Below are 25,111 nucleotides of genomic sequence, written 5' to 3'. Positions count from 1 at the left end.
CAAGGCAGCACCTAAAAGGGCTGAGAGGGGACTTGAAGGCCACTTTGAAAGGACTCAAATGTCCTATTTGGCCTGGACCGTCGAAGATAGCCAATGAGAAGAAACTGCCCTTCATAGGGTGGAACTCCCTAGATATTAAATCAGTGGAAGAAAAAAAGAGCAGGCTTTGCTTTGAAATCATCTCAAGATTTATTTAACACTGTAATTAATGTCTCATTAGTCAAAGGTATTAAAATAGGACCTTAAAAGTCATAATACATTTCCTTCCACTCTCACAAATCCAGGATTATTTACTTATTTCACTCTCCCTCCTTAGATAAAAGAGGAAAGGGAGGTTAAAGAGATAAGAGGGAGCAATTTTGAAAGCCTGTGAGATTAGTCCTGACTCCACAATTTAAGTCACATAATTCTACCACTTAGGTTTGGAAGGAACCCTTGTTACATCTGTGCTTTTCCATGATATTCTCATACACAAAGACAACTGATTCTGTCTACGCTGACAAGGGGACTCATGGCTTTGGTAAAACAATTGACAATACATATTTTTTTGCATATGTACAGTAGGTTCTTTGAAACAAACAAAACTCAATACGGAAATACTTTTCAGGGTTGGCTTACATAATTCACCACTTTTCCTTTTATCAAGAATTATAAACTTTAAAGCAGAAAATGAGTAGACATTATCTGGTTCATCAAACATCAACCTTAATAAAAAATATGGACTATGAGAATGTTCCATTAACTAATTTCCACCTTAAAAATACATGTGGCTAAATATAAGGAATATTAAAAGGGGTTTAAGCTTCAAAGTAAGACAAATTCCATAGCTCTCTATTTCCCATTCTGACATGTATAACTACCATTTTACTTCTGCTCTTTCAATAGTTTCGGAAATGTACTGTTAATTCATCATCAAGCATTTCAAAGGAAATAAACCGATTGCCTCTTGGAAAAAATGTTGAATGTGTTTAGAGAACCCTACACCAAGGTTTATCTGGTTGCATTCCAGGTCTCATATCAGGTTGCAAACAGGCTGCTTTTAGACCAGCTTAGTTTGTGTACTTTTTTTTTAAGGTCATGGAAGCTGAAGATTGGAAAAGCGAATAGAAGAAAAAAAATTCTTCAGCTTAGAGATAAGCAGGAAACCCAAAGAATATGTTCTTAAGTATAAGACCTCAGTAATAATATTGAATAGAAATTCAACTAAATGGAGCTGACAGAAGCCCAGACAGGCAACCAGGAGATTCTTGTGGTGAGTTGCTGACTCTCCATCTCTCTCTCTCTCTCTACCTCCTTTTCCCCATCTGTTCATTAGGGATATGAGCAATGATGCTTATATCACTGTGAAAGTATGATCTCACGTGTATGTATTTTTAAAATGTTTTTAAGTGCCTAGATCATTTCTGAAAGAAGTGCCCTCTCAAGAGAAAGAATTAATGGACAAATCCATATTTTAAATAAATGCAGAATCCCATAGTTCATGCATAGTTGAAAAATATTATGTGTGTCCTAATCACCTCTAAATTAAATCCAAGTTTCTGATACCTGTTAACTACACTCCTACATATAACCCTATGCACCTGACCTTACTTGTCTTCAGACAATCCTGATTTTACCTCTGGCCTTCAGTGAAATTGAGAGAAAGTTCCAGATCCTCTCCGGCCATTGCTTCCCTTGCTGTCAAATGGAGGGGGGAAGTGGGCAATCTCTGGGGCCTCCAGCTGTAACCTTCTCTGGTCAAGATGAGTCAGCTGTAATGCTCTGACCACTGTTCCACTCCTCTTGTGCAAGAGGTTCTATTCTGCTAGAAGTAGGAATGCATGGTAATTTTCCATAGGGTTCGAGAAAGGAAAGCTTGTGAATGAGAGAGAGAGAGAGAGAGAGTACATATGAGAGAGAGTGAGAGAGAGAGCAAAAGAGAAGGCTGGGAGTGAAGATGGGAGTTTGAGAGTTGTGTTGAATATTGAAGCCTTTGTTTTGAAAAAGCCCAGATAGACAAAAAAGATTTTTTAATTCTAGCCACAGACCCCTGCTCTGATCTGAGGGGTATCTGATGCACATAGAATATGATAAGGACTTTTCTTAGATGAAAATGCGATGCACAATGAGCCCACAGGCTCTGGTTATACATACAGGCTGTGACCCTGAGCTGTAAGCGCCATCAGTAGACTTTCAACCAAAACATCCCAATAAGTATAAGACGATTCTAAGAATGAGTGCTTGGATTTAAAATAGCTTAGATAAATGTTACATAATCCAAAGAAGATACCAAACAGTGTATAATCTCATTTCTAAATACTATTTTAAAAAAATATGTTTACAAATGAACAGATGATTTTTCATGTTTCCTAAGACTTTAGGAACTAGTGGGGATGGAAAAGGTGAAGAAGGAAAGAGACTTGCTATTAATATTTTTTATTTAAAAGCAAATGTTGCATATCAGTTTAACTTTTATAATAAATACTAATTAATTCTGAACACACAGGTTGGATATGATATGAATTGTGTGATGTAAGTGGTTTATGAACCACTTCCCAACAAGTAAGTCATGGGGATGTACTGGGTTGCCTCTAAACCAAACTTTCCCCATGGGGGAAAAAAAAGAAAGTGTCCTTGATGGAAAGGTATTGGGCTTGGCAGTGGGACAGGCATGAATTTGGAACCTGGCTCTACCACCTAATATGCAACTGTGCGGCACTGAGCATGTTAACCTCTGAGCCTGTTTACTCAATAAAACATGAAAATAATGCCCACCTTCTAGTTAATGTTTAGGATGGAATCGGATATGAAAGTAGCAGCTCTTATTACTATTTTTAAATAGTAGGTGCCGGCAATATAGATAATTTGTGCTCGCAGGTAATTATCTGATAGAGTTTGAATATTTGACCCCATCCGAATCTCCTGTTGAATTGTAATCCCTAATGCTGGAGGTGGGGCCTGGTGGGAGGTGTTTGGGTCATGGCTTAGTGCTGTCTTTGTGATGAGTTCCTGGCTAGATCTGGTAATTTAAAAGTGTGTGGAACTGTCTCTCTCTCTCTCTTTCTCACTCTCTCTCTTTCTCTCTGTCCTGCTTTCTCCATGTGATAGGCCTGCCCCTGCTTCATCTTCTGCCATGGGTAAAAGCTCCCTGAGGCCTCCTGAAGCTGAGCAAATGTTGACACTGTTTTCTGTACAGCCTGCAGAGCTATGATGAGCCAATTAAACCTCTCTTCTTATAAATTCCCATCACAGGCATTTCTTCATAGCAATGCAAGAACGGCTTAATACATTATCCGTGGTCTTATTCTGGATCTGCCCCAGCATAGCAACTAACATTGATTGAGTGATTTCACAAACACTTGTTAACCCCAACTATCTGAAACAGGTCTCAGTCAATTTAGGAAGTTTATTTTGCCAGAATTAAGGACACATAACCATGACACTTCCTCAGGAGGTCCTGACGACAAGGTGGTTAGGGCACATCTGGGTTTTATACATTTTAGGAAGACATGAGATGTCAATCAATATATGTAACATGTACATTGGTTCTGTCTGGAAAGGCAGGACAACTCCAAGCGAGGAGAGGGATTCCAGGTCATGGGTTGGTAAGAGATGAATGGTGGCAATCTTTGGAATTTCTAGTTAGCCTTTCCAAAGGAAACAATCAGCTATGCATTTACCTCCATGAGCAGAGGGATGACTTTGAGTTCTGTCTGTCCTTTGTCCACAGGGAATTTCCTTGTGAGGAAGGTATGTCACTTTTTTTATCTTAGCAGGTATCTTTTTTAGGAATAGAACGAGAGGCAGGTTTGCTCTAAGCAGTTCCCAGCTTGGCTTTTCCCTTTGGCTTTGTGATTTGGGGGTCCCAAAATTTATTTTCCTTTCACACACTTAAATAGGACTTGCTTCTAAATTCTACATGAATAGCAACTCATTTAATTTTCATAAGAATCCTAGGAGGAAGGGGTACTGTGATTATCACCCCCCATTTTACAGATGAGAAAACTTAGGCACAGAGAGGTCAAGCAATTTGCCTAGAATCACAAAGCGAGCGAGTAGTGAAGCAAGGATTCCAGTCCATGCATTGAACACAGTGCTTGGTCTTCATCTCTATGTGGTGCCTGCCTCTATGCAAAATGGGAAATATAGCCCAGTGTCTGTAAAACTGCAAACCAAAAATAAAACTCACCCCTCGGGGCCCTCTAACATTTAAGCTGAAAGACGGGTTCAGGCCATGATGTAAAGTGGGGGCCAGATGTGCCTCATTGTACCCCTCCAGCATTAATATCAACACAAACCTAAAGTCTGACAAGAAACCTTTATAGTCTATTCTCTCGAAAGCCTGTTACTTGAAGGCTTCATCTGCATGATAAAACCTTGGTCTCCACAACCCCTTATCATAACCCAGACATTCCTTTCTACTGATAATAATACTGAGAGTAACTCTTTCAACCAATCACCAATCAGAACATGCTTAAATTTACCTATGACCTGGAAGCTGCCCCTCTCCCTTTGAGTTGTCTTGCCCTTTCAGATCAAACCAACGTAAATCTTACATGTATTGAGTGATGTCTCCTGTCTCCCTAAAATGTATAAAAGCAAGCTGTACACCGACCACTTTATGCACATGTTGTCAGGACCTCCTGGGGCTGTGTCATGGGGTGTCCTTCATCTTGGCAAAATAAACTTGTTTTTTTTTTTTTTTTTGAGACAGAGTCTTGCTCTGTCACTCAGGCTGGAGTGCAGTGGCGCAATCTCAGCTCACTGCAACCTCCGCCTCCCAGGTTCAAGCGATTCTCCTGCCTCAGCCTCCTGGGTAGCTGAGATTACAGGCGCCCACCACCAGCTAATTTTTGTATTTTTAGTAGAGATGGGGTTTCACCATGTTGGCCAGGATAGTCCAAACTCCCGACCTCAGGTGATCCGCCCAACTCAGCTTTCCAAAATGTTGGGATTACAGGTGTGAGCCACCACTCCCAGCCTTGGCAAAGTAAACTTTCTAAATTGATTGAGACTTGTCTTGGACACCCTTTGGTTTACAAAACAAATGGCTGTCTCTGGGGGAATGTGCTGGATATCCAAGTCAGAGACGCTGCCTTGCCCCTTTCTGCTGCCTTGCCCCTTTCTCCTCTTCACAGGTCTGGGAGTTCAGTAGGACTAGTTAATTTCCTTTCTTCTAGATAGAAGCAGTGAAGAAAAGTTCTGCCCACCTCAGCCTCAGCCACTGCAGAAAATGCTCCACCTGAGCTCCAAGTGCCCAAGTTCAGGCTCTGGGTCACCACATTTGCATCTCTGCCACCTCAAGGCAAATAGGAAGAATTAGATTATGCTTGTGTTCACTGCATTTAATAAACATTTGTTGAGTCTCACTATGTGCTTGGGCCTCTTATAGTCCATGAGATGACAGTGTAAATGACCAGTGGCTGCCCTCTGGTATTGTGGCTGGAGATCATTAGGACATAACCAGAAAAATATAAGCAACAATAGGATAATAGATGCTGTTAAGTGAGTTGAAGGATGTGGTTCATCTGTGGAGCAGACCAGTTCAAAGTTGACTCTGACCACAGGAATGAATAAGAGAAGAAAACATCCTGGAAGGCTTGACCTTCCTGGGTAATAAAACCCTTGGATAGTTACATTCAATCCTGAAGTTTAGTCCCTGGAGACATTAGAATACTAGGAAGTTTTCTTTCTGAGGGTTAAATTGGCCATTATCTTCTTGTGAGTGATGGAGATCATTTTTTTCCAAAAATGCTTCCAGAACCCCTGGACCCTGGGGCAGCCCCTTCTCTGTTTTCCCACATCACCCTTTGTCTGGGCACATCTCTACCTTTGCTTGTTGCACATATGTTGTAAGGATCTGCTTAAGGGTCTTTCCCTGACCTTGGGTTTGGAAGGGACAGAGTTAAACCAGATTAAACAGGTTTCTGCTGAAAGACTTCTCTGAGCTCACAGGTAATGTGAATATGCAGTTTTTCCAAAATTTATTTGACCGCCGATTCTCATTTCAAGAATACCTTTTAAAATAACCCATAGTGTGACTGGTGGAAGGTATCTCAGTTACCAGCGGCAAATCCGTACAGGTCTACAGCAACCTCAATTCTTGCCTCTTCAGAAGAAAGAATTCAACTGAGGGGCATAAGGCAAGAAAAGAGACCAAGGCAAGTTTCAAAGTAGAAGTGGAAGTTTATTAAAAATGCTTTAGAACAGGAAAGAAAGGAAAGAACACGTGGAAGAGATCCAGTGGGTGCCTTGGAGAACAAGTGCAGCATTTAACCTTGACCTTGGGACTTTATAGGCTGCCATCTTGTACCCTTTTCCCTTAGGGTGATTCTTTCTTTAGGGTGGGCGGCCCGCATGCACAGTGCCTGCCTTACCCTTGGGAATTGAGCGTGCGCAGTGTGTTTAGGAAGTTGTACGCGTGCACGTCTGAGGCTTTCTTCCCTTCTCCAGTGGTGTGCCCCTGGAAAGTCATACTCCATTTTGTCTTTTAATGCATATTCCCAGGAAGTTGCTTTTCCCAGGTGTCTGCATGCAATTAACACTGTAATGTTAACAGCTGTGGATCAGCAGGAGCTTGTCTCTTCCTGAGAGAGTCATTGTGATAATTGTCGAACCATAATCTGACATTCCTAGTGGGTGGGGGGAGAAGATCCTTTTCATGTGCCACTCATGCCTAACTACCTGTAACAATAAGACTAGTAATCCAAGGAACACAGTATTAGAAGCATTGTGCTAGCTGCAGAGGGAAGCGAAATCATGAGATAAGGCCCCTGTCCTTGAAGAACTCAGAATTTAGACGGGAAGATAAAAACTTAAAACAAGGAATTAGAATTTAGCCCACTAGTGCTGGAAAACAGGTATATACAATGGATGTAAGAGAAGAAGAGCATAGAGAAAAAAAAAGAAAAGGTCAGAGAAGGCCTGAAAGAGAAGATGATGCAGGGACTGGGGCTTGAACGACTTAATCCACCAGAATAAAGGGAAGGGGCATTCCAGGTAGTGGGCACACATGTGCAAAGGTGTGGAATTGTGAAACAGCATGGTCAATTATGGAGACTGACACCATTCGTACCAAAGGTATGAAGTACTACTAGGAAAATGTCTGTAAATAAGCCTACATAGAGAAGGAGGAGTGTGTGTCAAGAATTGTGTCTAGATTTTATCTGGTAGGAGACAATGGGAAGTCACTGAACTATGGAGTAACATCATCAGCTTCCTACTCTAAAGAAAATTGTATAATGGCATTGGAGGACTGATTGGGAGGTTGTGAAACTGGACACAAGTGACTGGTTGATAAACAACTGGAATATCCAGGTGAAAAATGATGAAGAGTAGCCAAGAAATTGGCAGTGGAGAAGGAAAAGTGTGAATAAATTGACAGATGATTAAGAGGCAAATTGATTCACACATGGAGAAAGGTGGATGAGTCAAGGATGATGCAGTGGTTTCTAGCTTGGATGAACATTGGTATTATTATCCAGCAGTGAGAACACAGGAGACAGAACAGAGTCAGTTTGGGGAGAAAAGAATAGCTTCATTTTGGGGTATATTGATTTTTAGGTTCTTATTTAATTTATAGGTAGACTTACAGGTCTGGAGTTTAGGCTAGAGATACATATTTGGGAGTTGTCAGCTTAAAAATAGTGTCTCAAGCCGTGGGAGTGGATGAGATCACCCAGCAAAGTGAAAAAGGAAATGTAAAGATGTGAGCCAAGTGTAGAACCCTGGAGAACAAAAGTCAAGTGAGCTTGGAGGAAGGAGCCAGGAGGTCCCAGTGGAAGGATCTGGCAAGGCCTCATGGAAATGTGGTCTGGAAATCAGTACATATGTACTGTTCCTGATCCTATAAGTAGTACACAAATCCAGGTAAGAGCTATGCCATGGCGGGAACTCAGGGTCCAGGAGAGAAATCCTGAACTGACAGCAGACCCACATGCACCGGGCATCTCTTTCTCTTCCCATCTTTGCTCCAGTTCTTCAAGTTTGTGTCCTGGCTGACTGTCCCTTGTAGTCAGCTCAGGCTGCTATAACCAAACACCACAGACTGGGTGGCTTAAGCAACAGATATTTTATTTCTCACAGTTCTAGAGGCTGGGAAGGCCAAGATCAAGGTGTCAGCAGATAACGTGTCTAGAGGGGCTTGTTTTCTGCTTCATAGACAGCAGTATTCGCCCTGTGTCCCCACGTGGCAGAAAGAGGAAGCAAGCTCTCTCAGGACTCTCTTTAAGGACACTAATCCCATGCATGAAGGCTCCATCTTGCAACCTCATCTAATCCTAAATACTTTCCAAAGACCCCACTTTCTAGTACCATTACATTAGAGGGGAGCGAAATCATGAGATATACATATGTTTCAACATACAAATTTTGAGCAGAACACAAACATTCAGTCTATAACACCCCTTTAAGGTCAGTGTTACCCCTGTGTATCCTGTTCTACCTTTGTCCTTGTGTAGTTTACCATACTAATGTTTGCTTCCAGTATCAACCTAGGGCTGCTGGCCACATTGTTAAAAGGTGGACCAGCATTCAGCTTCCTCCCCCAGTTCCAGAGAATCAGGCCCAAAATGATCAGGAAAGACATCAGGGCTTGAGTCATCATCCTAGAAGCCACAGCTGAGAACACGGATGAGACTGTCAAGGTAGAACCTGAAAAAATAGAGGAGAGGGACAAAGAGAAATTTGAACAATAATCTTCTTTTAGGGGACTAAGAGAGGAAAAGGAGCCAGGAAGGGAGGCTGAAAGTAATATTCAGCAAAGAAGTCTGAGAAAGAACCAAGAGAACACAGTGATATGAAAGACAAGGATGGCAACTGTTCAGTGAATGAGGGGAACTAGTAGTGCTGATTGCTGCAGAGATTGTGGAAGTTGACTTGAGAATAGGCCAGTAGATTTGAAAATGTAGAAGTTATAGGCAACTTGCTAAAGAGACATTTCAGTCCTGTGATGCTGGCAGAACCCAAATAGTTAAAACTAAAGGAAGTAAAGACAAAAGGAAAGCTGTGGTGACGAAGAGTCAAACTCTGTAGAGTATTTGAAGAGATTTATTCTGAGCCAAATATGGGTGACAAATGGCCCAAGATACAGCCCTGAGAAGATCCTGAGAATATGTGTCCAAGGTGCTTGGGGTACAGCTTGGTTTCATACATTTTAGGGAAGCATGAAACATCAATCAAATACATGTAAGATGTACATCGGTTCAGTCTGGAAAGGTGGGACAGCTGGAAGCAGGGGGTTTCCAGGTCATAGGTAGATTAGAAGATCTTCTGATTGGCAATTGGTTGAAAGAGTTAAGTTATTGTCTAAAGACTTAGGAATGTCTGGGTTAAGATAAGGGATTGTGGAGACCAAGGTTTTATCATACAGATGAAGCCCCCAGGTAGCAAGCTTCAGAGAGAATAGACTGTAAAAATGTTTCTTATCAGGCTTAAAAAGTCTGTTCTATCAGTATTTCTAAAAGGGAGGAAAGTATAATGAGGCATGTCTGACCCTCCCTTCCCATCATGGCCTGAACTAGTTTTTCAGGTTAACTTTGGAATGCCCTTACTGAGAGGATGGGTCCATTCACATGGTCAGAAGGTTTAGGATTTTATTTTTGGTTTACAGCTATTTCCAGAAGTTTAATGATGGAGGGAAAAGGTTTAATTAATTTGTTAATTAAATTCTTAAGCATCTTTAAAATTTTTTAAAGTATCTAAAGCTGTCCCCAACACTAAGGAGTCTGTAAACTAATTGAGAAGATAAGCTATAGATTAAAAAATTAACTGAAAATGCAAGATATTGAGAGATTATTTGGCACTTTTCATACTCAGCCGTGTTTCCACTCCACACTTTTATCCCTCTCTAATTTCATTCACTCTCAGAGCTTCAAAGACCACCTGTAACATAGGCCCTACGTACTAATGATGACTCCTAAACTGTGCCTTGGGTCCTGACCTTCCCGCTGATCTCCAGGTTCTCAAGGTCTATGCTTCAAACTGCACCCTGAGGACTTCCATCTCAACTATTATCATACCCTGTAGATTCTGTAACTAAGCCAGTGACCCTTTCAGTAATGGTGCCAGAAAGTCCAGTTTGGGGTCACTCTATTGAAAATGCATATCTTAGCTCTAGGACTTTAAGGCAATGGGTTTCAAACTGTTTTTCGGAGAGCTAGGTGCTGCCTTTGGTTTATCCTGTAGATGTCAGAATGGGAAACACTTGTATTTATAAAACCCTTATCCCTGACTCACTTTCTGTCTTTACACTTTGTTTTTTCTGTGACTCATTTCTAAGTTATGCTCTTTCTACTGGTAACATAGCTCCTGGAGGAAGCCTGCTCATTCTCTTTTCTGGCCATAGGTCTAGATAAGGTTTAGGACCCAGAAGAGGGCATAGAAGAAGGTTATACCCATTCCTCATCTGAGAAATCCATGCACTTTTCTACAAGATGAGGATAATCATAGCTATCTCAAAGGAGGTTAAGTGGATGAAAGGAGATAATGAGTGCAAATTATCTTATGGTTTTAACCAATATTTATTGAGGTTTCAGTATGCACCAGGCATTGTGCTAGGCATAGATGCCTGCCTAAGAGTTCCTTATGGACAAGGAAGTAAATTATTATAGCAAAGTGGGAACAATGCTACAATAGGAGTAAGATACATCCTATGCCAGGGGAAGTGCAGAAAAGGGGCAAGCAGCCCAGTGTTGAGGAAGTTAGGGCAGACCTCGTGGAGGAGCTGAGAAGGAGTAGCAGTTAGCCACTTGAGGGGTGTCAGAGGAAGGGGCAGGATGGGGTGATGCAGGCCTGCAGAGAAAAAGCTCAGTGGGTTGGGAACAGCTCTCAGTGATTCACTATGGCTGACACCAGGAATGTTAGGTAGAATGTGGCAGGAGCCAGATTGAAAGTGTGCCTTTTAGGAGGCCGAGGCAGGCAGATCACCTAAGGTCAGGAGTTTAAGACCAGCCTGACCAACATGGTGAAACCCCATCTCTACAAAAATACAAAAATTAGCCAGGCATGGTGGTGCATGCCTGTAATTCCAGCTACTTGGGAGGCTGAGGTGGGAGAAATGCTTCAATCCGGGAGGGGGAGGTTGCAGTGCACCGAGATTGCACCATTGTACTCCAGCCTGGGCAACAGAGTGAGACTCCCTCTAAAAAAAAAAAAAAAGTGTGCCTTAAAATACAAGGATATTTCTATTTTATCCTGAAGGCAATAAGAAACCAGTCGTAGCCATGGAGTCACTGCCATAGATTTGTTTCTTAGAAAGATCCCACCACGTGAATCCTGGATGCAACTGGGGAAAGTGGGTGAATTTCTAGAGTCTAATCAGTGTTTCTCAACCTTCTTTTTTTCTCATTATCACCTCCTAAGGAGGCTTTTTAGACATTATTTTCCCAAGCACCCCGCCAATCCCCATGAAACTTTAATACCCCAGAAATGCTGTCTATGTCTTTATGCACTGTATGTGCTTTATGCATAAAATAAATAACTTTCTTGCTCCATCCACCCCCACTCAACAACCAACTTTCACCTTCTGAGGACTGCTAATGTGACATCCCTCTAGACTAAGCCCATGAAATACTTGCCTGCTCCCTCCCCACCACTGCCACGCTTCGTCTCCAGCTGGTCATCTACCAGCATCCTAGCTGGATTCCCTCTCCGTCACTCCAGCACAGGGGTTCTCAACCTCTGCATTTGGGGCTGGATATTTCTTAGTTGTGCAAGGCTGTCCTGTGCATTGTAGGATACTGAGCAGCAGCCCTGGCCTCTGCCTTTGGATGCTAGTAGCACTACCTCACCCAGTTGTGACAACCAAAAATGTCTTCAGACATTGCCAGCATCCCCTAATTGAGGCCCACTACTTTGGTGCTTTAGTCCCTAGTTTGTCTACTCCCACAAGCAATATGTGCAATTACAGTGACTAATTTTTCCTCCCCAGAGAGATGGCACCCCTGGGCTAGAGGGATGCTAGGAAGGAAAAGTCCTTGTCCTTTTGGCATCCTCTCACCCCACGAGCTACTTCTGTGTCTTTTCTTTATGTAACACTGAACTCTCCAGCTCAGGCCTCCAGGTCCTAAGTTCATAATCTCATTACAACTAATCCTGTTTACGGCCATTCTCTTGGCAGAACAATCTTGTCTGGACCAAGGCTCTTTCCTCACCACCCAATGTTCTTGTTGCTCCATTGTTCCTGGGGACTGTGGCCTGGCTGAGTATAAGCTTTCATTGATAGGGTTTATCCTGTTTACAGGGAGTCTGCAGAAGGGCCTCATCAAATACTTCCATCCCTTCCTTCAATAAATGGCTCCCTTTGATCTGTGCAAGGCACAACTTTGTTTATCAGAAGCTGGGCTTCCTCTAGCTGATGATGGGGACATCCTGTCCCAGAAAGGCTCCCCAAAATAACACCTTCTGAATTTCAGAATATTTTCAGGTTCCTCTACTTTGGAAGCTTTTTTTTTTTTTGCATGCCATCTCTTATGGCAAGCAAAGAAAGGAGCTGATTTTGCATTTTGAAGCCCAAGGTAACACAAAGTTGAACAGGTCACCACCAAAAATGAGGAAAGGACAGTGTTGATAATAATATAAACATGTGGAAACAGAACAATATACAAGATTAGAGTTGGCCAGGTGTGATCGTTTTTTATATTGTCAATTTAAAACTAGAAGTTATCTAACAAGGTGAAAAAGAGGTCATGGGTGTTAGTCATCTATATGACAGGATGGTAGAAGCTAGCTGAATTATGTGGATGAATGGTAAGGGCGATTTTACACTTTCCGAGCCAGGTAAAGAGCTCTATTTACAGCAATGGTTCTCAAAGTGTGGTCTCTAGTCCAGCAGCATGACCTGGAAATGTTTTAGAAATGTAAATTCTCAAGCCCCATCCCAGATAGTGAATTGGAAACTCTGCAGGTGGGGCCCAGGCACCTGTAAGCTAACAAGCCCTTTAAGTGATGTGATTCTCATGCATGCTAAAGTTTGAGAACCTCTGATCTGCCCCAATAATCCTCAAACTTCGGTGTACACAAGAATCACTTAAGAAGCTAAGATGCAGATTCCCAGATCCCATCCCTAAAGATGCAGATTCACTTGGTCTAGAGTGGACCCAGGAAAGTTTGCATTGCTAATAAGCATCCCAGGGTGATTTGGGTGCAACTGGTCCATGAATCAAGCTTCGAGGAGCATTGGCCTATATATAAAGGAGTGGTACAAATTGTCCATATTGCTCCAGTCTTACTCTAAAGAGGTTCCCTCCGTGGCTAAGAATGAGCCAGTATCACAATTCATCTTCCCTTACCACTCATCTCATGAAGCAGGCTGCTAAGATTACCTGTTGTGGGCTGGGCGCGGTGGCTCACGCCTGTCATCCCAGCACTTTGGGAGGCCCAGGCAGGTGGATCACGAGGTCAGGAGATTGAGACCATCCTGGCTAACACGGTGAAACCCCGTCTCTACTGAAAAAATGCAAAAAAATTAGCCGGGCGCGGTGGCGGGCGCCTGTAGTCCCAGCTACTCGGGAGGCTGAGGCAGGAGAATGGCAGGAACCGGGGAGGCGGAGCTTGCAGTGAGCAGAGATGGAGCCGCTGCACTCCAGCCTGGGGGACAGAGTGAGACTCTGTTTCAAAAAAAAAAAAAAAAAAACCTATTGTGGCAGGTGGTTCTTTTCAGGATTACTCTAATACTAGAAGGTTAGATTGGCCCCATGGATTCCTTTCACACTGACATCTGAAACACACTGCTAACTCCTAACCTGGGTTGGACTCACGCTGCTGGCCTGGAGGCAAAAGCTTTTTATCCCGTTACTAGTTCCTTGAACTACAATCCAAGACACAATTTGGTTTTCCCAAGAGTTTTGTTTTGCACTGCTGATGCATTCCAATCATTGTTGGGATGCACTTCCTTCTCCTCTTTCCCTCCAGCCCCTGGGCAATGCCACACATGTATATATAGCCTCCTAGTGTGAACTTACTCAAATCCTAACCCTCTCTCCCAGAACGTGTCTCTGCTGCAAGGCACCGGGCCCTTTCGCTCTGCAGAACTGCACTTGCAAGACCATTATCAACTCCTAATCCCAGCTCAGAAAGGGAGCCTCTGCGACTCATTCATCACCCTCCAGGTACAGCATTGCTGAGGTTTGCTTCCTTCCTTCCTGGCTTTGTGTCCCATGTCCCTTTAGACCTGTCCCTTTAGATTTCTTTTCACTCTGCTTTAATACCAGTTGTAAGGGTCTCTCAGGGCTCTGACCTTGCCTCTTTGCCCTACAAAAGGGTATTTCTTGTGTGGTTTCCTGTGACGTGTACTTACCCAGACTTTCTCCAGTCAATCCTTGGCATCCTACAGAGATGGTCCTCCTCAGTCTTCAGTCTCTGTAACTATACCAGCCCTTGTTTAGAGACCCAAGTAGAAATGGTCACTGTACACAGTTGTACAGTTTGTGTACTGCACAGACACCTGGGGAAGAGAGCAAGTGGGTAGGAAAATCCAGCTTGCACTCTGCTCACCAAGATGAATGCCTGAAGCTGCTCTGTGGAAACCTGGAGGAAGGTACATTGTTTTGCTTTTTTTCCATGTCGGATATTGATAGAATCACATATAACTACATTAGATTATCAGCTAAAACCAGATTAGTGTGTTTTATTGTCATGTCATTGTGTATGTGAACATGAAAACTTTTAGAGTGCCTGAAAATATTTTATGAGAAATAGTTAAATAGGTTCCCTTTTTATTTTTCATTACCAGATTTTATTTCTTAGAGCAGTTTTAGGTTTACAAAAAACCTGAGCACAAAGTACGGAGAGCTTCACATACCCCTGCCCACCCCGTCCACCCCACTCCCAGTCTCCCCTATTGTTAACATCTTATGTTAGTGTGGTACATTTGTTGCAATTGATGAATCAATATTAATAGATTAGTATGAACTAAAGTTCATAGTATACATTACTATGTATACTATGTATACTCTTTGTGTTGTGCATTCTATGGGTTTGACAAATGTGTGATGACATATATGCACCATTAGAGTATCTTACAATAGCTTCATTGCTATTGCTAAAACTCTGCTGTGCTCCACCTGTTCATCCTTCTTTTCTTTCCTGCCTTCTCCAGGCCCTGACAACCACTGATCTTTTAACCATCTCCATTGTTTTGAGGAAAGTACACTTTTTTCTTTGCACAAAGAACTATCTACCAGCCAAAACCACAGGATGCTTCTGCTCAGAGGGACACCATTTAAAAAAATATGCACAAAGGTTTTATCGCAGCCAGCCAATGCCTTGAACCCAAGCTCTAACCCAATTCAAGACCTTTCCCTGGATCACGTCCATGTGTCCTCTTTCTCGTTTCCCCTTATCCATCTAGCATATACTTTTCCTGGTAAACATTTCTATCTTTGTCTGTTTAGGCTGCTGTAACAAAAATACGATAGTCTGGGTAGCTTAAACAAAAATCATTTATTTCTCACAGATCTGTAAGCTGGGAATTCCAAGATCAAGACACCAGGCAGAATCAGAGCCCGGTGAGCACCCACTCTTCGTTCTTAGAGAACTGTTTTCTTATCATGTCTTCACATAGCAAAAGGGACAAGGGAGCTGTCTGGGGTCCCTTTTATAAGGGCACTAATCTCACTTATGAGGCCTCTACCCTCACAACCTAATCACTTCCCCAAGGCCCCACCTGCTAATACCATCACATTAAGGGTTAGGATTTTAACATATGAATTTGGGGGAGACATAAACATTCATTCTGTTGCAATTACCTTATGTGCCCCTCTCATCTACCCACCAGTCCATCCCCCTCCTCTTCTCTGATGCATCTTCTATGCCAGCCCTGTCTGAAAGCATTTTCTGCAATGATGAGAATGTTCTATACCTGTGTGGTCCAATATAATAGCCACTAGCTGCATGTGGCTATTGAGCACTTGAAATGTGTCTCATGTGACAGAACTGAATTTTTAAGTTACATTTCATTTGAATAATTTAAACTTAATTCCATGTGGCAAGCAACAATTGTATTAGACAGCATAGGTTTAAGTTTTTACCTATGCCAGACTCCCCATTCTAATAGAATTCATTAACTTCCCCCCAGTTTCATACTGGACATCTTCCCCTCCCCCCCTTTTTTATGTTTTTTGTTTGTTTGTTTTGTTTTGGTTTTTGGTTTTGAGACAGAGTCTAGCTCTGTCACCCAGGCTGGAGTGCAGTGGCTCAATCTCGGCTCACCACAACCTCCGCCTCCTGGATTCAAAGGATTCTCCTGCCTCAGCCTCCTGAGTAGCTGGGATTACAGGCGTGCACCACCATGCCCAGCTAATTTTTGTATTTTTAGTAGAGACAGAGTTTGACCATGTTGGTCAGGCTGGTCTTGAACTCTTGGCCTCGTGATCCGTCTGCCTCGGTCTCCCAAAGTGCTGGGATTACAGGCGTGAGCCACCACTCCCGGCTGCTCCTTCCCCTTGATTCTTTCCTGGCTAATCAGAAAAGATACAATTCTTCCTGACCCCATTGCTGAAATAGTCAGCTACTATGTCCATCACATTTATTACCATTAAATTTGCATATATATGTACAACTATTATATATCCATACAAACTAAAAATAGTTTTAAAAGTATTAGTTTAATTTAATTAAACTGTTAGTTTTTTCTTAAAAAAATAGAAAAAATATGCACATATGGTGCCGTCTCACGTAACATATTTTTTTTTTTTTTTTGAGACGGAGTCTCGCTCTGTCGCCCAGGCTGGAGCGCAGTGGTGCAATCTCAGCTCACTGCAATCTCCACCTCCCAGGTTCAAGCATTTCTTGTGCCTCAGCCTCCCGAGTAGCTGAGATTACAGGCATGTGCCACCACACCCAGCTAATTTTTTGTTTTTAGTAGAGACAGGGTTTTGTCATGTTGGCCAGGCTGGTCTCAAACTCCTGGCCTCAAGTGATCTGCCAACCTCAGGCTGCCAAAGTGCTAGGATTACAGGCGTGAGCCACTGTGCACAGCCTCACATAATGTACTTAAAATTTCTTTAATTCATGAAGCTAGTTGATGTTGCTTGTCTATACATTTTAATTCTCCCTCTTTTTTTTTCTTAAAAAAATTTCCAATTTCTTTAAAATTTTCTGTTTAAAACTCTATACTCCTAGAAAACAGAGTAGAGTTACATAACTAATGCTTTATTTGGCAAAAACTACAAGGCCATAGTTAGTGGGTTAATATGTGTCAGTTCAGATGATTGTGGCACCACCTTTAAGGTATAAAAAGGGGAGAAGGGAAGAAATAGTAACACCAAAAGAAATGAAGAGTTTAAGTCCAAGAGTCAGCATGGAGTGGAGTTAAGGAACTATGGATTGTGGCTCTTGGGAGGCTGGAGTTAGTGGTAAGCATGTCTGTGCCACCAACCAGTCCAGGGCATTGGTTGTATCACTGAATCTCTCAGAGACTCAGCTCTCTGCTTCACAGCATGCAGGTTTTCACTAGACACTCCAATTTAAGGTGTCTTCTAGATCAAAATGCTCTTTGGGTCAAACACAGTCTTAGGAATAACTAGGAAAGTTGAAACAAACTTTTGTCACACAGACTATTTCACATTATCCCACCTCCTATCACCCCCTTCTCCCAGCTAGCAATGTTTGTGACGAATACACCAACTTTCCTGAGGACAAGAGCAAAACAATATTTTAAGAAACAACAAAACTCAGTCTAGAGTGAGTCACTGGGCCTGACCATGGTGGCTAAACTGACCACAAAAGTTTGTGAATAGTCTATATGGTGTCTTTCAAACATCTGCACAAACCTTTTATTTCCAGTGCTTTGAACAGAAATAAACATAGTCATTAAGCCAAATTCTACATTCCGCAAAACAGATGAAAAGTTAAAGCATAACGTTAAGTCCAAAACATTAGTGTGGAGTCCTCAGCTGAATACCTCTTGCCAGCATGCCCATGTGAGCAGTCAGTTAAATGCCTGGTGTCTGTTATATGAGCAGTGGAAAATCTTTGCATACAAAAAGTGTGAGTTGTACTAAAGTAAAATCAGTATTCTGGATCCCTTAATGTGCACATAATTACCACTTAGGCTTCTAAGCGAAATGATTTGCTAATGGCAACTAAAATGTGACATGGCCCAGAGTGAAAAAATTGATTCATAACTTGGGAAGGTTTGACTAGGTTGCCCTTAGGCAATTGCCTAGAGGGTTTTCCTGTCTCTCCCTAAACCTTGCTTCTGCTGTCCCAATGTACAAAATAGGAATAGGGTTGTTGTGAAGATTAAGTGAAACTAGGGCAGGTCTTCTGGACAGATATTATTACAGTGCTGCAAGCCCTTCCTTCAGAATCCTTGGCACCATTACAGTTCTACATTTATTTATATCATCATTTGACTACTGTCCCTCAGCTGACTGTACATTCCATAAGGACAGGATTTATGTCAACTGTTTCTCAACATTGCTTCACTGCCTCCTCATAGAACCTGGCATATAAAAGGGAGTCAACAACAATCTTTTGAATGAAATGTGTAAGTCATTTGCAGTCTCTGGTGTCAAATCCCTGGGTTTGGATGCTGTGTACTTGGACAAGTAATGTTTCTGCCTTTGTCTTAGTTTCTGCTTTCTATAAAGGGGAGATAATAATGGTATCTACTTAATTGAATAGTTGTACAAATTTAGTGGGATAATACTTGCAAAGAGCTTGGAACAGTGTCTGGTACACAGTGAGGACTCAATACATGCTAATGAATTTTGATAATGGTGGTGGTGGCGGTGGACATGCAATAAGCTCTTCATAAATAATAGCTCTTCTTCTAATTGTTATTCACTGTCATCATTGAAACAGTATTTGCCTTTTGATTATCAGTCATATGGTGGTCCTTAGTTACCTAAAATATCACAGGACCACTGCTTTACCTTTCTATGTTATGCCAGGCACAGAGGACAGAGGCAGTGTCAAAGGAGATATCCAAATGATGTTTACAATGGTACATGGATCTCTAGGGTCCAAGGAAAAGTTACCAAATATTTTCCCACCTCCCTACTTTCATATCCCTCTTACTTCCCAGTCCCTTCCCCCCATGCTTGTATGGTCTTCTGGCTCTTTGACCAGTCCTCCCTGGTCAAGTACCCAGCTTGCAAATCAGCCTCCCCAGAGGATCTGTTTCTACTCATCACAGTCAAAGGATGTAATCTGTTCTCATGTGGAAATAGTTTACTCAGAGAAGGTAAATGATCAAAGCCTATATTTCTGTATTCAGGAGAGGAAGAGAAAATAATAGAAAAGATTTGAGGCTAACTCTAGGTCCTGCGTTTACTAAGTCACCTCTGATAAATTACTTGGTGAATTATGTCTTAGAAAAACCATTGGTTTGGTAGGAATAATCAATATGGAATCCGTGCCCCGGGTTTGTAAGAATTAAATGAGTTAACTACATAGATGGTTCTAGTTCCAATTAGATAGGAGAGTTTCTAAACAGTGAAAAGTAGAAATTTTGCCACACCCTGCCCTCACAATTCTAGCATTTCCAGGTTTCCAAATCTGGGAAATGTAGCTAAGGGCTTTTCCTTTCTCTAGGGACTCCCTTTACAAGTGGTGGAGCTACTTTCTGCTCGAGGATAAAGAAGGAGGGAGGACACACACACACACACACACACACACACACACACACACACACACATTTTCTTCTCTGCCTCCTGACCCTTTGCTATTGCACCTCTAATTTGGGAATTAAATTTTAATATTTCTAAAATCCCATTTCAGTACTTTCCATATACTATTATTTAATGGAATAAGGTTATCAAATCTTATCCTTAACCCTTCTCCCATTTTTTTAAATTTCATGGTACTAGATTTGAATTTTATAGCATTTTCAATAATCACTTGGGATTAATTTGAGATTCAATTTCACTTGAGAACTAGCTGTTGTAAAGTTGAATTATTTTTAATAAGCAAAATTACTTTCATCCATTTTATTTTTTTAATAGTTAAGGCACATTCACTTTGATATTCATAGTCCTCTAAAGTATAACATAAGCATTACTATTTCTTGTTTAAACATGATCTAACAAGATAAATAGCTAACTTGTAAAAAAAAAAATGGGGAAAGGAGTTAGCCCTACACTTAAAGGAGGCAGTATCCCAAAGAACATGATTTTTAAAATGAGATCAGTAACATAGAGCTCTTCATCCTGGCTAACACAGTGAAACCCCATCTCTACTAAAAATACAAAAAAAAAAATTAGCCGGGCATGGTGGCGGGCGCCTGTAGTCCCAGCTAGTCAGGAGGCTGAGGCAGGAGAATGGCGTGAACTCGGGAGGCGAAGCTAGCAGTGAGCCGATATCGCGCCATTGCGCGACAGAGTGAGACTCCGTCTAAAAAAAAAAAAAAAAAAAAAGAAATAACATAGAGCTCTTCAAAGTAAAATTACAACAAATACCAATAAACATATGCATAACTGGATCGACTTTATTTTTATGGGTAAAATGTATAAATGCATTGTTAACCTATAGATAGATGATTTGGGGAAATAATGAAGAGCTCAGAGCGTTTCATACACTTTCTAGAGTAATTCCAGTTCTAAAGAAAAACTTCCAGGCAAATTCTCAAGTTCAGATCATAATGTGCCTCTTATCCTATTAGGGGCCATTTCTTTCCTGAGCATTGAAAGGACAATATCTGAGATGTGCTTGATTAATCCATCTGGATTTAAGGCCTTTTGAAAACGACACTCAAAGACCTAAGCAAATATACCTTCTGAATTTTATAAATATTTTATTCTTTACTTATTTGTCTGAGCAAAATTGCATATCTTACTAACAACTCCAACTACATGTGACATTTAACTTAACAAACAAGTAGGGAAGAAAAATGAGTTTAGTTAAAATTGAAAATTCATTTCTTTTCTCTGTAATACTGCCTTCTGTGAGGATTTTTAACAATGAGGTCAATAAAAGTATTTAAAGCCACAGGGAATGATTGGACAGTCTCATCATCCTGCATACAGTGTCCTTCATATTAAAATTCTTCCTCAAGCCCTTTCTTCTCTCCTTCCTTCCTTTTCAGACTGAGCACGTGATCAGAGAAAACCTGCTTGGCTGTGTAGCCCTGAGAGTTTGGTTTCCCAGAGGACAGACTCTGGCCTCTCAACCTAGAACTTTCCACCGGTGCGACCTTGGGCTAGTGGCTTAACCTTCAGAACCTCAGTCTACTCATCTGCAACTGGGTATCCATGTCACATGTTAATGTTGGCATTATATTGAATATTGGGGATTTTGCTAACGAGAGAATGGTTTCCCTCACAACCTCCAATTGCAGCTAACTTATGCTTTGATATAATGTTGCTCTAGGTCAAAAATAAAACAGGCCTTGTGATACGTATTAATGGATAGAGTCAGAAATACAGATTCCAAATTCTACAGTAGCAACTGAGAAAGAACAGAAGGCAGGGCATATCTCCAGGCCAGGGCCTTTGAATCCCTACACCTAAAGTAGGCCCAGGCACATGGTAAGCACTAGATACCTGTGCTTTTGAAGGGTCTTTTGATGGATTTGTTGATGATAAGTTGCCCCGACTAGAATGAAGCTGGTAAAACTAGAAGGCAATAGAGATGTATGGGTTAGGAGCAAAAGGTGGGAATCTAGCACGCTGGGTCCAACTCCAGCTTTAAAATGACTTTGGGCAATGTTATTTCTCAGATTCTGGGTTTAAATCTGATCATTCTTCTCCCTATTTGTCCCCCATCCCGTACACTCTCTTAAAACAGTAACAACCACCACCACCACCATCTGTAATGGCTTTTCACTGCCTTTAGGATAAAGTTCCAAATGTGGCCCACAGCATCTGGTCCCTGCCTATCTCACCAGTCTTCTCTTGCTAGTTCTCTTAGCTCAAGCAATAGTGGCCCTTTTTTTTTTCAGTCCTTCAGAAGTGCTACCTGACTCTTTCTTGCTCCTGGGCCGTCTTATCCAACAGCATCTTGTCTCATCTGCCTGGAGTGATTTTCACCTCCAGCACCAGTAACGACTTCGTTTGCCGGAATAACTCTTAATGTCCAGGCTTAAACATCTTCTTTATCCGTGAGGTTTTTTTCCCATCCCTGTCTAGGTTAGGGCCCCTGGTATATGCTCCTCAGTTTCCCTCTTTCTTGACACTCACTGCATTGGGATGTCTGTTCCCCATTAGACTCCATGGGATGTTTGTGTGTTTGTAGAGGGCTGGGATGGGGAGGAGTAAGGGGCAGGAGGTCTACTTTTTTCAGTACTGTATTCCCAGAGTGTAGTCCTGTGGCTGTTCATAAAACTCTCCAAATTGATAAGGGATGGATTTAATATCAAGAGACCAACACCAGTCTACCTTATAGACTGGTGAAGGGTAATGGAGATCAGCACAATTCTTGGCACATAATGTCTCAGTCAATGGTGGCTATTATTAATAACATAAATGCTTAATTGATGGATTTGTTTCATTTCTAAATTCTTTGGTGGACACTTTTCCAAAAAGGAGAGTTAAAGGAAGATATGCAAGCTGCCATTTTGCACCCATTCATCTGAAAACTATTTGAGAGTTTTAAAGCAGAACGAGTTGAAACAATGTGCCAGACCTAAAATTGGAGCCAACACAGAAAATGGCTTTGATGTGATGGATCTAGTATAATTGTGTGTTTGCAAGGGCCTCGGGTCTGGCTACGCTCCAGGTGCAAGCATCCCTAACCCAGTCTATCAATCAGATGTTACCAGTTTGAAGGTTTTTGTTGTTTTTTAAACAGAAATATGAGTGGTGCCTATAGGAATCTACATGTTAGCACTTGGAAAATGACTACAGTGAGTATCACATAAAAACACAATTTGCAAAAGATAATTATGGAATCCTCATGAAAGTCTTACATCTAAGGCTTCTACATGAATAATGAAAGGTGAACACTATAACTACAGCCAGAATTCTGAGGTAGGATTTTCATAATGAGGACCATGTTATGTACAGCTTGGTGTAACAGACTTTGTATATTCTTTTATTTAAACATTCTAAGTGTGAGACTTCTTTTATTTCCAACTGACCAAGTCTCTTAAGTTACAAACTTTGCTGAAAATTTAACGTAGGTAGGACAGTTTGTCATGATTCTTAGCACTGGAAGAAACTGTGAGTTAAAGGAACAAGGCCATAATGTTGCTATGTCATGGGTCAGAGCCGATGTTTTAAAATGGGGGCTTTTAATTGACACCCGGGTGACAAAAGTGAAACTCCGTCTCAAAAAAAAAGAAAGAAAAGAAAAAAAGAAAACGAAAGCTTTTACCAGAACCCCAGGCAAATATCTACTTATGTCTCAGTGGCTGGGGAAGTGGGGAAAAGGGGAAGTGGATACTGGATAAGTAACCAACAGTGATGCTACACTCAGCTTAGTTGCTTCATATTATCCCAGTTGCAGATGGGAAACAGACGGGGATTCACTGCTCTGGGTCAGCAATCATGCTCTCTTGGTGGGGAGTGGATGAAGAAGAGAAGATATAACAGGTCATTTCTGGCAGCTTCCAAGTCTATAATAGCTTAGCTAGCAAGGGAACTCACTGACAATATTTTGCTATTGACTTATATTTTTAAAATTATTATGTTATTTAGAATAAAGTAGATAGCCATGTGAGCTGACCTAGATGCTTTCCTCCATGAAAAGAAAAATGAGCAACTAGGTTACCATTTGCAATGGTTCATATGCAACTCTGAATGACTGTGTGTCTCTCTATTTTAGAAATATCTGGGCCTTCCTGATGTCCAGGTTGACACACAGCCTGTTTTGCCAAGTTGGAAAGAGGTCTAAAAATCCCATTCCATTTTATTTCAAGAAACTACCACAGCATTTCTTCTTCTAACCCTAATGGGAAGCACATGGAGGTCATTGAACGTTGGGAGCCCTTCTATGCCCAAATTATGTTTTTTAAGCAAAGAGCTATGATAAAGCGACCTCCAAACATGACCCTGGCAAAAGTCAGTAGCGTTGCTTGTTCTGGCCATGTTCCTGATGTAATCCAGGGTTCTGGGAAGATTCACTTTAATTACAACCCCTTTTGATCTGTTCCTCATGGTCTCTTACATAACATGTATTACAGTTACTAAAACTGAAATTTTCATCTTTGAGCTAATTAAATGGATGTAATTTGTACTTGACTTCTTTTCTTTTAGAAGAGCTGGTTAAGTCAGTATGTTGTACTGTTTTTCTAAAGCACACATAACTTAAATTCTCTTTATTTCTTCAATTTTTGTATTTAAGTAAAACTTTAGCTTTTGTATTCTATTACAAAGATAATAAAAAGACTTATGACATCATCTAATTTTTCTTTAGCCATCATACAATATCCTATGAAGAATATTTCTTTGGAAAGCATTTTCTTCTTTTTTAAAAAATAAATTTTACTGTATATATTTGAGGCTTACAACATGATGTGATAAGATGCATGTATTAATAGATAGTAAAACGGTTACTATAATGAAGCAAATTCACGTATCTATCCTCTCACATAGTCACTTTTGTGTGTGTGTGTGTGACAAAAGCTGCTGAACTCTACTTATTTAACAAAAATCCCTAATGCAATACAATTTTATTACCTATAGTCCCCATTCTTTACATGAGATCTCTAGGTGTGTTCATCCTACTTATCTGCTACTTTTTATCCTTTTACCTACATCTCCCTATTTTCTCCCCACTGACCCATAACCACTGTTTTATTCTCCTTGTCTATGTGATTTTTTGTTTTAAGATTCCACATATAAGTTAGGTCCTGCACTATTTTTTTTATGTGTCTGGCTTACTCACTGAGCATAGTGTCCAGGTCCATTTATGTTGTGGCAAGCATTAGGATCTCTTTCTTTTTTAAGGCTAAATAATATTCCTGTGTGTGTGTTTGTGTGTGTATGTATATGTATATATACCACATTTTCTTTATCCATTCATTTGTTGACACTTAGGTTGTTTCCATGTCTTGGCTATGGAACAGTACCACAATGAACATGAGAGTGCAGATATCTTTATGAGTGGGTGATTTCATCTTTGTGTGTATACCCAGAAGATGGATTACTGGGTCATATGGTAGTTCCATTTTTAAATTTCTTTATGAGCCTCGATAGTGTTTTCCCTCATGGCTGTATCAATCTAAATTCCCACCAACATTGTACAAGGG

The 25,111-nt window shown here is 41.2% G+C and overlaps 1 long non-coding RNA gene across 1 annotated transcript in view; it reads right to left on the bottom strand.

The window, feature by feature from the left end:
* LOC129037444 (uncharacterized) overlaps positions 1-25,111 on the bottom strand; it is a 108,404-nt gene that overhangs the window by 55,849 nt on the left and 27,444 nt on the right. The window contains exon 2 of the long non-coding RNA XR_008502811.1: positions 14,276-14,422. This is a non-coding gene — a long non-coding RNA (uncharacterized LOC129037444). The remainder of the gene's footprint in view (positions 1-14,275; positions 14,423-25,111) is intronic.

The sequence above is a fragment of the Pongo pygmaeus genome, chromosome 4 (assembly GCF_028885625.2).
Source record: "Pongo pygmaeus isolate AG05252 chromosome 4, NHGRI_mPonPyg2-v2.0_pri, whole genome shotgun sequence".
In the NCBI taxonomy this organism is placed as follows: Eukaryota; Metazoa; Chordata; class Mammalia; order Primates; family Hominidae; genus Pongo; species Pongo pygmaeus.
The sequence above is the reverse complement of the archived record's forward strand: the minus strand, read 5'-3'. Positions and strand labels throughout refer to the sequence as shown.